We start from the raw sequence: 13,904 nt of genomic DNA, 5'->3' as shown, positions 1-13,904 counted from the left end.
TCCGTTTGCCGAATTTTATGCAAAAGGAACTGAGAAGGCGGACACTTTGAAGAAGTTATTCCAAAGAGACGTTATCAATTTGGAGACGTTGTTATGTCCAAAGGTTGAAAACCTAAAATTATATCGCGACATACCAATTTGTGAATTACATGCGGTAAGTTGTCCCAAACGACAACGAAGTAGACATTGTGCTAGTAAGAAGGCCAAATTGTTTTACCAGTGGCTGACGAATGAGTCGTCGTTTGGAAAAATCAACTCCATCTCTCCTTCAAGTGAATTTGTCTCCAAATTTGACAGTTTACAGTTACATAACGGCTGAAGAACAGCTAACGGTTACATTTGTTAAAGAAGAGAAAGTTGATACCCGTGGTCAAACTGTACTAAGGAAGCAACAAGTTACCTGTACTGAAACAGAAATAGAGACACTGAAAAAATACCTTTCCCTCTTAGAATATTTCAAATTATACCATGTCTATTCAAGAGAAAGCGCGAAGACTGAAACTAATCCCTTTACCTATGCCCAAGCATGCAGTACCAGTTCAGATATCTCCAACAGATGAACGTCTTCCGGCTGAAATTAAGGAGAGCATCAGAGACAGCAACGTTGAGTCAGTTGTGTTCAGAGATAAAACTGACAATGTGAATGCAAACTATACTATTGCTTGCAAAAAAACTGATGAAAACTCACAATTTGTTTGTTATTGTTTTTTATTCTCAAATAATTATGAATGAGCCTGAGTTTCAATTCATTGTTTAATTTAATAAACTGTTTCAAATGACCCAACCCGAGGACACCATTGACGCTGGAGGAGCTATAACTGACTTAGTTTTTGACGAAAATCACCAAGAAAGGCGATCTTGGCGGTTTTGTAACTCTAGAGTTCCAAGATCTGAGGTGGTTTATTTTACCCAAATTTTCATAATAATTTTTCTTATAGGTGTTTCTTTGGTCAAATTGGTGTTTTTTAAACTCGATTGTGAAGAATCAACATTCTGGTTTTCACTCCTTTCTTGCACAGTCGGATACGCTCTACCTAACCCGAAAATATGAATAAAATAATTTCAACTACCGATAGACTTTTTATGGCTGTTTGTGGCCCATCATGTTGTGGAAAAACTGAATTGATTTTCAAAATGTTACTTCAAAACACCTTCTCACCCAAGTTTGAATCAATATTTTATTTCTACCAGCATGAACAACCTAAGTTTCAGTACATTGAGAGAAAAATAAACATTCAGTTTATGAAGTTTTCCAGTTTTGAGCAAATATCAGAACTAGATGATTGCCTTTTGGTATTTGACGATTCATGTGAAGAAATTTTTAATGATAAAGAATTTTCTAAATTAGCGACAGCTGGACGCCATAAGAAAATCAGTGTGATATACGTAAAACACAACTTATTTCAACAGAGCAAATGGTCCAGAACTACTGATCTTAATACAACACACATTATTTTATTTAAATCGCCTCGTGATGTTCAACAAATTGGTTTAATTGGTCGACAACTCAACAACACACAATTTTTAAGAGAAAGTTATGAGTTAGCAACAAAGCAACCTTTTGGTCATTTATTAATTGATCTGGACCCAAAAACGTCAGACGCGTTACGTTATTCCTCTAATATTGTGCCTCCAGGCCCCTCAATTTTTTACTTACCTCCAGCAAAAGCTGTTATTACAAATTTAACTGATGAAAGAGAAAGAAATATGTATGCTTCAGCAAATGCTACAAGTATCGGATATCAAGTTAAAAAAGTTAATCAAGTCAGCAACTAAAAAGTTTATTTATTTTCTTTGCGAATGCTTCCTGAACGTAGTTAATGGTAACGTGCCCATCAACAAAAACTTGATAGAGACCGCAGAAAGCTCATTCAGAAAAATTTTATCTAAACAGACAAGTTTGAAGACGAAAAAGGAAATTTTTGCGAGAGAAATAGAACTAGTAAAAACGGTTAGCTTTGCTTGTTTTCTGTACCTGAAAAAACCATAATGCATGCAGAAGAATTTGTTCTGATTCCGAAGCGAATGTTCATGTCGAAACAACCATTAAAAAGCGAAATTCTCGACAACCCAGCCTATAGAAACAAAGCAGCTCAGTTAACACTCATGCAAAGAAATATGCCAAGTTCCGAGGACAGCGTGGAAAGAACAGATGGAGTAGTTCAAACCGAGCCAGTGTTAACAGAGCGGGAAAAACAAGTAGACGAGCCCGAAAAAATGGACTCGATTAGTGATGACAGCGAAATTGATCCAGTTGTCACAAAAAAAACAGAAAGTGCCCCCGCAAATTTTGAATCAGTAATGGGGCTAGTGAAACTAAAAGAAAAATACAAAATCCAACGTGCAGAAATTTTGCTTGATCTTATCTTCCAATCGGAAGCAGTTACAATTGGATAGGAAAGCAAGTTACTATACATCAATCAAGAACCAACAAGTGTACAAGTCTCCAAGTTTTTGTATGATTTACAGCAGCCTACTAAAAAAATTGATCAATCAGAATACTCTAAAATTTTAGCTCTTCTCCCGGTTGAGCCTGAACTTGTTGCAAACACTTACGCCAAGCAAATTATACAAGCCTATGAAAGTGAACAAGAATTCTTCCCAACCCAACAAAGTCCACCATCAGGAAGCGGTAACCCAAAACGAGCCACAACAGGAAAAAAGGTCAAAATCAAAAAGACAAACAAAAAAGAGAGTCAACCGAAAAAATGGGATCCTTTCTTCTTCTGAGAGAAAAACTTTGGAGCAGCTTTATTCAAAAGGCCCTGCTTCTTTTGGTAGCCCAAAGCGACTTCATACACAAAGCAAAATGTCAATGGCTAAAGTGAGGTCATATTTAGAAGCAAAACCATCCTTCACAAAATACCGCTCAATTCGTTCAAGGTTTCCAAGACTGAAAGTCATTGTAAAGGACAATAATGAAATTTGGTCTCTGGATTTAGCTCATGTTGATAAACTTGCAAAGTACAATCGAGATGTCAAATACCTTTTGGTAGCAGTTGACTGTCTGTCACGATATCTAAGAGTAAAACCAATGAAAACTAAATATGCAACAGAAGCAGCCCAAGCATTCAAAAAAATGATTAAGTACAAACATCCATTAAAAGTATGGGTTGACGATGGTACAGAGTTTCTTGGAGCTTTCAAAAGCATGTGTGAGAAAAGAGGGATTCATTTATATAGCACCTTCAGTGAAAAAAAGTCTGCTTTTGCAGAAAGAAACATTCGCTCGCTGAAAAATATCATCTACAAATACCTTGAAGAAAAGTGGACATACTCTTATATTGATAAATTGGATCAGTTTGTGAACACAATTAATTCACGTGTTAACCAGGTCACTAAACTTGCCCCAAATAAGGTTACAAAGAAAGATGTACCGAGGCTGGTCTCACTGAGTGCTCAAACAAGTATCCGTCAAAAACCCAAGTTTTATATCGGAGACTTTGTTAGAATTGTCAAAAAGGACAAAGCGTTCAGAAAGGGATACAAACAATCCTTTACTGACGAGGTATTTGAGATTACAGATATTCCGACGTTGTCACCGCCAACCTACTCTATTATTGACGCAAACAAAGAAAAAATAGAGGGTAAATTCTATCAACCAGAATTACAACTGGTTCGTGAACGCAGCGAATAAAATGGCTCGCAATCAATTTGAAGATGAGTTCACAGTACATGTTATATCATCTGCATCGATGCAAATATTCAAATCAAATACACTGGCGTCATTTCGAAATTTTTTTAATGATGAAATTCAACTTTCTGGCGACTGGAGGGTAGCGTTAAGTGAAATTATCTTTCCAACGAAAATTGAAAACGTTGTGGAGGGGGATTTTATTGCTTTCAGCTTGAAAGAATATGAAGAAGCTACGAAAAGGGCCGCAGATGCCAATGTTATCTCACGACCATACAATGGATCAAAATTGGGCTTTATTCCAGGGACATTTGAAACAGTAAATCAGCTTCTAGCATTAATAAAGCGTACAGCCGGACTGCCTCACTTTTCCTTCAGAGAAATAAAAAATTCTGGAAAATACGAAATTTTGTTTGGAAAACGTGAAGGGATTACGTTTCTAAGCAAGGAAATTCCAAGTATCCTTGGTTTTGAGGGAGTTCCTGATGGTAATGGTATCCATATTGGCTATAAAATGAACACGACTGCAGATAAACTAATGAAAAGTGACGACACAAAAGCTTATTATGGAGAGCTACCAGCGGATCTATTGGCTGGTAAACACTTGATATTTGTATATGCAAACATTATTGAATATCAGTACGTGGGTGATGCCAAAGCGCCTCTTTTACGAGTCATTGATTCAAAACAGCGTCTAAAAAACGGTAGTGTGTGCGAAGTTGAACCAACACATCGAATAGTTTTTTCGAACTTGGATTACAAAAAGCTACTGACAAACACAATTCAATCCATTTCTATTGAGCTGCGAACAGAAACAGGTGACTTGGTTCCCTTCTCGGGAACAGGAAAAGTTCTCTTGACGTTACAATTCAAAAAGTTTTCAAGTTAAAATGGATTCATACTACGCAAATCAAGCAACAACTTCTTTGCCGCATTTTTCTGGATACTATCGACAAAGAGGTAGTGGCTTCGGAGCTTTGGCTGCGGGTATTGGCCGTGTTGCTCTACCCTTAGCACGTCGATTCATTCTACCGACTGCCAAACGAATTGGAAAGGAACTGTTGAAACAGAGCGTTCCGGAGCTACTAGACGTAGTAAGCAGTAAAAAATCTCCAAAGCAAGCGTTGAAGAACACCATTTCTAATACAGTAAAAAAACAGACCGGCGGATCACGGAAAAGAACACTACGACAACGTAGACTAAGAAGTCGGTCAAAGAGCTCATCCAAAAAGTCAGCAGCAGTAACCAAACGGAAAAACATCATTTCCACTCGGAGGCCCCTGAAAAGAAGTCGGTCAGATTTTTTCGCCAAAGTTAACGATGATCGCTAATTTGTTGCCAACAGAAGCAACTCACAGTTCTCTGGATTTATTTGAAAAGCCAGCTCTCTTAGTAACGTTTGATGGAAGTTTCTGCCAAAAATTGGGGCCTGTCTACAGTCCAAATGGACCTATGTTAGAGTTTGAAGTCTCTGGTGATCGAAACAATTTTATAGATTTACAAAAAATTTTTCTCGAAATCAAATGTAAAATTGTTCAGTCGTCTGGAGCTGATTTGAAATATGATGCAGGAGCTCCTACTGACAAAGCGAAAACGGATGCTCCATACTTTTGCAACAATGTGTTACATTCATTATTTTCTGATTGAGCGGTATCTGCTAATGGACTAAAAATATCAAATGCCAACGGGAACTATGCGCATAAAAGTTTTATCGAGACCGAATTTTCACACAACAAAGACGCAAAAAAACACATGGCTAGCATGTCAAGGCTACTCATTCGAAGAGAACCCGGCTACGTTAGCGACAACAGAAATTGACAGGAGAAAAGAATTAGTTAAAAAATCAGCCGAATGCGCTTTTTATGGAAAAGTTGCCGTTGACTTCTTCACCTGTGATCGACATCTGCTTAGCGGTGTTACGCTTCGCATTGCTTTCAGACGCTCTATTGATGACTTTGTCATCATGTCCGATGACCCTGCAAAACACTACAAAGTAGAAATTTTGGAAGCCAATTTGTATGTCCGCAAGATGACGCTAAATGATGACGTTATGTCAGCCATTGAAAAAACCTTGTTAAGTAGTCCTGCATCTTATCCCTACTTCGAAACCATAAAAAAAACGTTTTTGGCTTCAGCTGGTCTCCATAGTTGGAAGCAAGAGGATATTTTCTCGCGGGAACCAATTCGCAGACTTACAATTTGTTTAAACACTAACGAAGCTTTCTTAGGCAATAACAGGCTCAACCCGTTTCATTATCGGAAATTTGGCCTCGAACAAATATATATTTATCGCAACGGACTGCCTGTTGCGGATAGTCCAATATCAACAGATGACGATAAAGGTCTCTATTTTAACACAATATCCGACTTGGCTTATATTGACAACGGTCATGGAATTAAACTGAGCGAGTATCCCAGCCATTTCCTTATGGTTTTTGACCTTACCAGCACGCAACAGGTTTCCCATGATTTTATTCACCCGGAGCTGACAAACAGTTCAATAACCGTGGAACTTAAGTTCTCAGCGGCTCTTCCAAACAATATTGAAATTTTTATAATTGGCGAAAAAACAAGTACAATTTACGTTGACAGTGCACGACGTGTGTCGAAAAATTATATATTGACAAATTAATGAACGAAGACGAAGTAAATGATTTAATACAGCGCTGCAAGCTACTGAAGCACAAATTTCTGGGTGTCTTTGCAGCAAATAGTTTCCCTAAAATTTTGCAACCAAATTCATTTATAATAGTCAATGCATCAACGTCTGACAATGCTGGAACACATTGGCTCCTATTATGCGTCAAAAACAAGAATTTGATTTTTGCCGATCCTCTGGGGCAACCAATTGTGCTCTATAAGAATGTATATCGAAGACTGGTTTCTACCCAAGGAGATGTTCAGCTATGTCAAGTTCTAGAAAACCAGCCCATACAAAGTCGAGACTCAAAACTATGTGGACTTTTTTGTATTTATATTGCTCATCTTATTTTCAGTTTTCAGCCCATTGTTAAATGTAGTGATAATGATTTGATACGGTTTGCTCTCCATATGATGATGACCTAACACTACTAATGTTTGAATGAAATTCAATTTTTTCAAAATTTAATTTTTTCTTCATACACAAAACGAATGAACAACAAATCAGTATCAATATTCAAATTTCCATAACCACTCACAAAAATATCCATAATCCGACAAAAAGCACCAGAATGAGGACCAGTTAAAATTGATTCAAATCTACGCAAAGTTTCACTACTGAAATTGTCTGTTTGAGTTTGCTTTCCCGGCAAAATCATGTTGTGTACTGACTCCTGCGCCACCGTTGTGTTCACTGACTTCACAGTATTTCCATTATTTTTGTTTGAGTTTCCAGCAGTTTTCGTTTGTAGCTGTTGTGATAAAGTAACAATTGCTGGTAAACGCTTCCGCACTGTTGCTGCAGGCTCAGGTTTTTCTTCGTTCTTAACGTTGAAATCAACCGCTAACTTCAATTTAAAAAAGACATCGCCTTTTGTCTCCAAATCCACTGCTGATGAAAACAAGTATCGAAAAGTTGTGAAAAGACAAGATACGGGGAAAGCCTTGTTTCGTTTGAAAATGTCATTGTAAGTTGTTGCTGCTTCTGATGTATCTATCAGAACATGAAAATGGTTAGTAGATGTCGTTGTTGTCAACTGACAAAATTCTGAATCGAAATGGGAACACACTGCAAAATTTTTCACGCTTGACCAGTTAATTTTTTCATTAGTGACTAAAAATTTAAACTGTTTCTGAAACTGTTTGAAGTAACTAGGTGAACGCTCAAACATTGCCTCAACCATGACTTTTATGTTGCGCTAAATTTCGTTTTCTTAGCAGGAGAAGGTCCGTCAGTCTTCGATTTTGATTCAGCTTCTTGTGAACTGAGTGGAAAAGTTTCCCTAATTTTTGGCGCTTTTTCAATAAGTTTATCAAATTCTTCGGTAGTTAGTGACAGCCGTTGTTGAAATTCGTAATCGTCGTCAACTTTCTTGAATAGTTTCAGAAACACATACGTTCCAGTCTTCTCATAAGTTTTGAGGGTGGCCCTGATTAGACGTTTTTCCGTCTTTGAAATATCAGAATAACTATCCCCAAACTCAGAATCTTTTGTGGCAGAAAACGGCATATTTCAACTTAGTCTTTGGTTATACTGATAACAGGTTCTTTTGAAATGCGATATAAAATTTAACAGACCACCTCGAAGAAACACTCACACCAAAGTGGCGCGGCAAGCTTGGATTAAACAAGTGTCGTCTCTGTCTTTAATTGCAAACAGGTTTAAATGTGTGAAAATGCAGACTCAAGTACGCCAGCGGCGTACTTGAGTCTGTTAATTCATTTTAACTTGGAAATCTTTCTGTAAAACACATGTCTGTTCAATTATTAACACGTGCGTGGTCCATGGAATTTTATTGCAAAGAGAGTTCAAAGATCAAATTGATAAGAAGACGTAAAACACGTGTCAGAAAATGTGGGCAAAAGGAACACTGAACATGTAGAAAACTACTATTCTATAACGCACGTGTTTGTTTATATATTAACACGTGCAGTAAAACATGTTGGGTCCATGAAACTTTATTACAATTAAGGTCAGAGATCAAATTGATAGGAATATATATACACACTAGGAAAAGTGGGCAATAAAAGGAAAACTTAATGTAGAAAAGTTGTGTGCATAAAACTGCTTAAACCTAAACATGGGACATATAAATATATGTCGTTAAACATTGGTCTGGTGCACTGATAACAGCTAGCTTCAATTAATTTGTCTTCCTGTGGGTAATATGCAGGGGATCAAAATCGTAGTTAGTGGATTGAAAACAATTGTGACCTAAGGGAGTGCCTGAACCATGAAATCAAATTAGTTTTAACAACTACGACTATTTTCCTCTGAAGCATTAGTTGCTCTCTATCTTTCAATCTCTTTCTTTATCTGATCTCGATTGCTTGCTTGAACAATTTTTGAAATTTTAAAATTTCAGAATGTCTTTTTATTTGCTCTCTGATTCTGAAGAGTCCTGGCAAAGGACTTTAGTATATCAGACTATGTACGAAAATTATGTTGTTTTTATTCAACAGTATAAAGACTTTTCTGAGAAAAATTGGATTACATCAGACCGCTTCATTATACCCAAACCAATTATCGATTTTGTTGCCACTTTGCCGGGAAAAAACTTACCTGCCCATGGAAGTATTATAACTTCTGGTGGTCTAGTGCCTCCACAACAACTGCAATCGTGTGAGCCGCAAGACATTGCAACATTACCCGATGAGACAAAGCAACTTCTCTTCAAGTATGATTGCGATTGTGTGCCACTATTCGAAAACCAACTTGGAGCTCAAGATGCTCGTGACAATTTAGCCAGTCTTTGGGGCATTCAATTATCGCCTACATCACCATCACGTTCTTCAGGGCAAAGCTTACCGACAACTCCGCTGAGTGACCCTAGCGCTACAACAACGCCTCAGAGCTCAAGCCCGTCATTTTTCTCAGCACTCAGTAGAGATCAAGTTCCTTGGATATTTGGAATTGGAACGACAAGCCAAGAAACACCCGATACTACAATGCTTTCAGAGGCAAACTTTGAATCACCAAAAACACCAGTTCCAGAGAGCGATGGAGAAGATAAGACTATCACTCCAAACAATTTGGAGACGCCAAAAGTATGCAGAGCACCTAAAAAAAGAAAGTCGGATTTTAATCTCTCGGTGCTTTTTGAAGACTAAACTTTTTATCAGCATCACTTTCTCTGCTTAATTTTAGAGCTTCCCATAATTTATTTCTTTTGTGTAATTATATGTAAGCGTTTATTTGGTGTTTATACATGAAAAATTTGCAAAGATTTCAGTTTTTCTCAAATTGAACATGTTTGAACTTGTTCTCTGTCTTTTGAATTTTCCCATAAGCAGGAACCTAGAATTTTAGCCAATGGAAATCACGTTTAAAAATCAAGTATCAACTTTTGTTTAATTATACTCCTTCATAGAGTGCTTTGAAATGGATTTTTACAAAGTTATTCAACTTAAAACAGTAAGAATTAGTTGCTTCAGCATATTACATAAACCACGAAAAACAAAATCTTTACTAATTTTTTTCTGGTTACTCAATTCATTGCAAAGAGTTCTTCGGCTGCTGTGTTGAATAGCAACTAATACTATCAACTTGTCCCTAATAAGCACTATTGTAAAAATAAATTTTAAAAAATCACAAAAAAATCAAAATTTCTTGGAATGAAAAACCAACAAATTGTCATAAGATTTTTCAAAATGTGTGTAGATGGATGGTTAGGTGTCATGTTGTAAAACGTAACAATACTACTCGCTCGTTTTGTAAAAAAAAACTGACAGAAAGGCAGTAAAAGAAACTTAAAAGTGCCGAAAAAATGTAAAATTTAGGTGAAAACTTTGAAATTGTACTATTTATACATCAAATGACAAGGAAAACTATCGAAAACACGGTAAAAGAAGGATGTGGTATCATCAACTAATTGCCAACGGGCTGTTCCGATGCTAAAAAAGAAGATGTTTGAGAAAAAATTTTTGAGAAAAACATTAAAAAACGCGATTTTTTGCTGTTTTTTAACATATTAACAGTGACCTTTGACCCCAAAAAAGTGGGCTCCAAAAAATAGTTGGGATGAAAAGGAGTGTTTCATTGGCATCCGCAGACAATGAGCTACAAAAACTCTCATCACACTCGTCAAATTTAGACAAATAATTAATGAGTTAATTAGCCCTTAATTAAGAGCTAATTAGCGCTTAATTAGCCAAATTACTAATTAACTAAAAAAAAATTTGAAAATTTTTTTGCAGATTTGTAATGCCCTCGTTATGCTTGACAAATTTGCTCATAAGCATCGAGGTCGAAAAACTGCTCCTTCACCGATTTCCAAAACATCTGGCCATTCACGTCCCATTAACATCTGGCATTAATTAGAACACCAACTACCTGATAAAAAAGAGTTAGAACCCCGTTTTTTGCAGTTTTGCAATCACCGGCGGCATCATGTGAAGTTCTATTCTGAGACCTGTCATCGAAAAATGCTTTTAAAGAAAAAACATGTGTAACTGTCATGTAATTGTCATGTTTTGACAATTTACGACTTGATTGACAGAAAAAACTAACTTTTTTTCTGATGATGATGGAGCAGTTTTTTCAACGGGGTCCTACGTTTCATGACAACACAAGCATTTTTGATTACCACAACTTTTGCGTAGCGTTGCTATAACATCCACTTTCAGACAGTAGTCAAACCACGCCCTCATGTGGGGTTTTATTCAAAAAGAACATGTTTAATTGCAAACCAATTACATTTTTTGCATTAAAAAAGTCATCGCATTCTGTCTGTCGGTTGCTCACTCACCTATTCTCACTGTATCTAGAGAAATAATTTGAAAAAATTTAGCTTTAAAATATAAAATTTTACAAAAATTCGAAATAAAATAAGCCCGCCAAAACCGACCAATCAGGTTGCAGCATTTTAAAATTTCAAAATTGGCGCGCAAAACAATCCATGGTCTACGCTTCGGAAAAACCGAGAAACCATTTTCTGTTCTTTCGTTTCTCAAGTTGAATTGTTATTACTCAAGCTAAAGCTTTCGTTGCTACTCAAGTTAAAAATGGTGTACCCTTGCCGTTATTGCGATTCTTTACTCAGTACAGCTAGCAATCGGACTAGACATGAACATCATTTCCACCCGGATGAACTTGGTTTACCCACATACCAGTGTTCATTATGCGAATTTACTTCGCGAAAAATCTCGAATCTCGAGCAGCACATGAGGACCGAACACTCGCGATTCACCAACTGTTGCCGCAGTTGCCATCTTGGGTTTAATGACTCTCACTTGTATGCTCAGCATATGAACTCTGTGCACTCTCTACCCGTATTTGGCGACGAGTTTGAACCAAGAGATACGCCAACGGAAAGTGCGTTCAACGGCCTCTTGCGAACGTTTGAAACAACTGACGCAGATGAAGCACGTGATCTTGAAAACTTCATGCGTGCTCAAAAACCCAAAATCGATAGCCTCATAAATGAGCAGTTATCCCATGGGCCACAGAAGGTTCAGTTGTGTGCAAAACTACAGCTGATAAAGCACCATAATGACCAGCCTGATAATGCAGAAGATGAGCGCATCGAAATATACGCTAACTCACTTATGACTCCAGTCTACGCAAACGGTCTCACGATTGCAGCCTACTGGGGAATGGTCGAAAAAATGATGAGCGTATTAACGACATTTGCTTCGATGGGTAGTGGATGGGTACTGGAAAAAGTGCTGAAAGTGGATGTGAAATTCGCACGTTTCAGACCAATTCGTGGCTCGTCCTATATCGCACTGCCAACTAAAATTGCCAATTGTCGCGGTCTGCTCAACATTAGAAATCATGAAGACCAGCAGTGCTTCAGATATTGCTATGTAGCAGCATATCATCTACATCATGGAGTAAGTCTGGACAGAGTTGATCAGAACTACCAAACTGCCAAAACATCCCCGACTACTTACAATCAACCGGGAATTCATCAACCATTAGGTGAATTTGATATGCCTATGGGCTTTGAAGATATTCCCGAATTCGAAAAACTGAATGATGTTCAAGTTAATGTGTTTGGCTACGAAAACGGGCAATTTTTTCCTCTTAAAATTTCATCATACGAATCTGAATTTGTAATGGATCTACTTTTGTTGTATGATCACGATCATCACCACTATGTACTGATTACTCACCTTGTAAAAGTCGTTTGCTACGTAAGACGTATTGACTTTCGTTATTGTTATCGGATCTGTCGAAATTGCTTTTGGATATGTCGAGACGGCCTCGAAAGTTACAATGTGCACATGACTAACTGTGGCAACAACGCTCCCGCAGTTATTCACATGCCTTCAAGCGATCAAAATTCATACAAATTTACAAACCTCTCTGCAACTTGGTTCGTACCTTTGGTAATATATTTCGACTTTGAGTCATTTCTTAGACTCGTGTCAGGATGCAAAGGACCTAGTAGCAGAGCATTTACACAAGTAAAGGAGATTCATGAACCGTGTGGGTTTGCGATAACAGTAATTGATCACCACTCCAGCAAACCAATTTTTTACGAAGTTGACAGTTCTGAGGACTGTATGGCTAATTTTGTGAAAGTGCTACACAAGCTTGCAAGAGATATCCACAAGCAAAAGAGAAAATATCCGTTTTTCAAAGGCGACAGGCGAAGTTTGGACAAATCTCAAGCTACACAATGCTGGATTTGTGAGAAACCGTTTTCAGAAGTCGAAAACCCAGAAAACTCAATTGACTTAGACCATTGTCACTATAGTGGCAAATTTCTCGGCTGGGCGCATGAAAAGTGCAACCGAGCAAGGAGAAACATCAATTTCATTCCTGTCGTAGGTCATAACATACAAAATTATGACCTACACCACATTTGCCTAGCTCTGAACAACTGTGAACCAACAACAACCGTCAGCGTCATACCAGCCACGGACGAAAAATTCATATCTATGACCTTTGGTGTGCTCATTGACACATTTGTTAACGAAAAAGGGACAACGGTGAAGGTGTATGAATATCTACGGTTCATCGACTCCTTCAAAATGATGAATAGCTCACTTGAAAAACTCGTGGAAATACTCCCGGCGAATCAATTTGAAATAATGAAGTCAATGTTTCCGACGGTCTCGGGTGAAAATATTCAGCTGCTAAAACAGAAAGACTACTATCCCTATTCGTATATGAGTAGTCGTGCCAAGTTCTCTGACACACAACTACCACCACTAGAAAAGTGGGGAAACACCTTAGACGGTGGCAATGTGAATATTACAGAAAGTAATTTAGCTCATGCAAGCAGGATGTGGGAAATTCTTGGCTGTGGAACACTTCAAGATTACCACGACGCTTACTTAAAATTAGACTGCGCACTATTGGCCTGTGTCTGTGAATTCCACAGAGAATTGAGTTTTACTACCTATAAGTTGGACTGCATGCACTTTTTTACTTTACCCAATATGGCCAAAGAGGCTTCATTGAGGATCTGCAAAGCAAATGTCGAGTTATTGACAGAGCGAGAACATCTAGATATGATCGAGCCTGCAATCCGCGGTGGCGTCACCTCTGTCTACGAAAACCGGCGCTTCATTGCTAATAACCAATACATTCCAAACTACAATAGCACAGAAGATCATCAATTCGGTTTCTGTGTTGATGCGAACAATTTATACGGAGGAGTGATGCAACTTGAAAAAC

The sequence above is a fragment of the Convolutriloba macropyga genome, chromosome 15 (genome assembly GCF_964194025.1).
Source record: "Convolutriloba macropyga chromosome 15, txConMacr16.3, whole genome shotgun sequence".
NCBI lineage: Eukaryota > Metazoa > Xenacoelomorpha > Acoela > Convolutidae > Convolutriloba > Convolutriloba macropyga.
Note: the sequence above shows the minus strand (reverse complement) of the source record.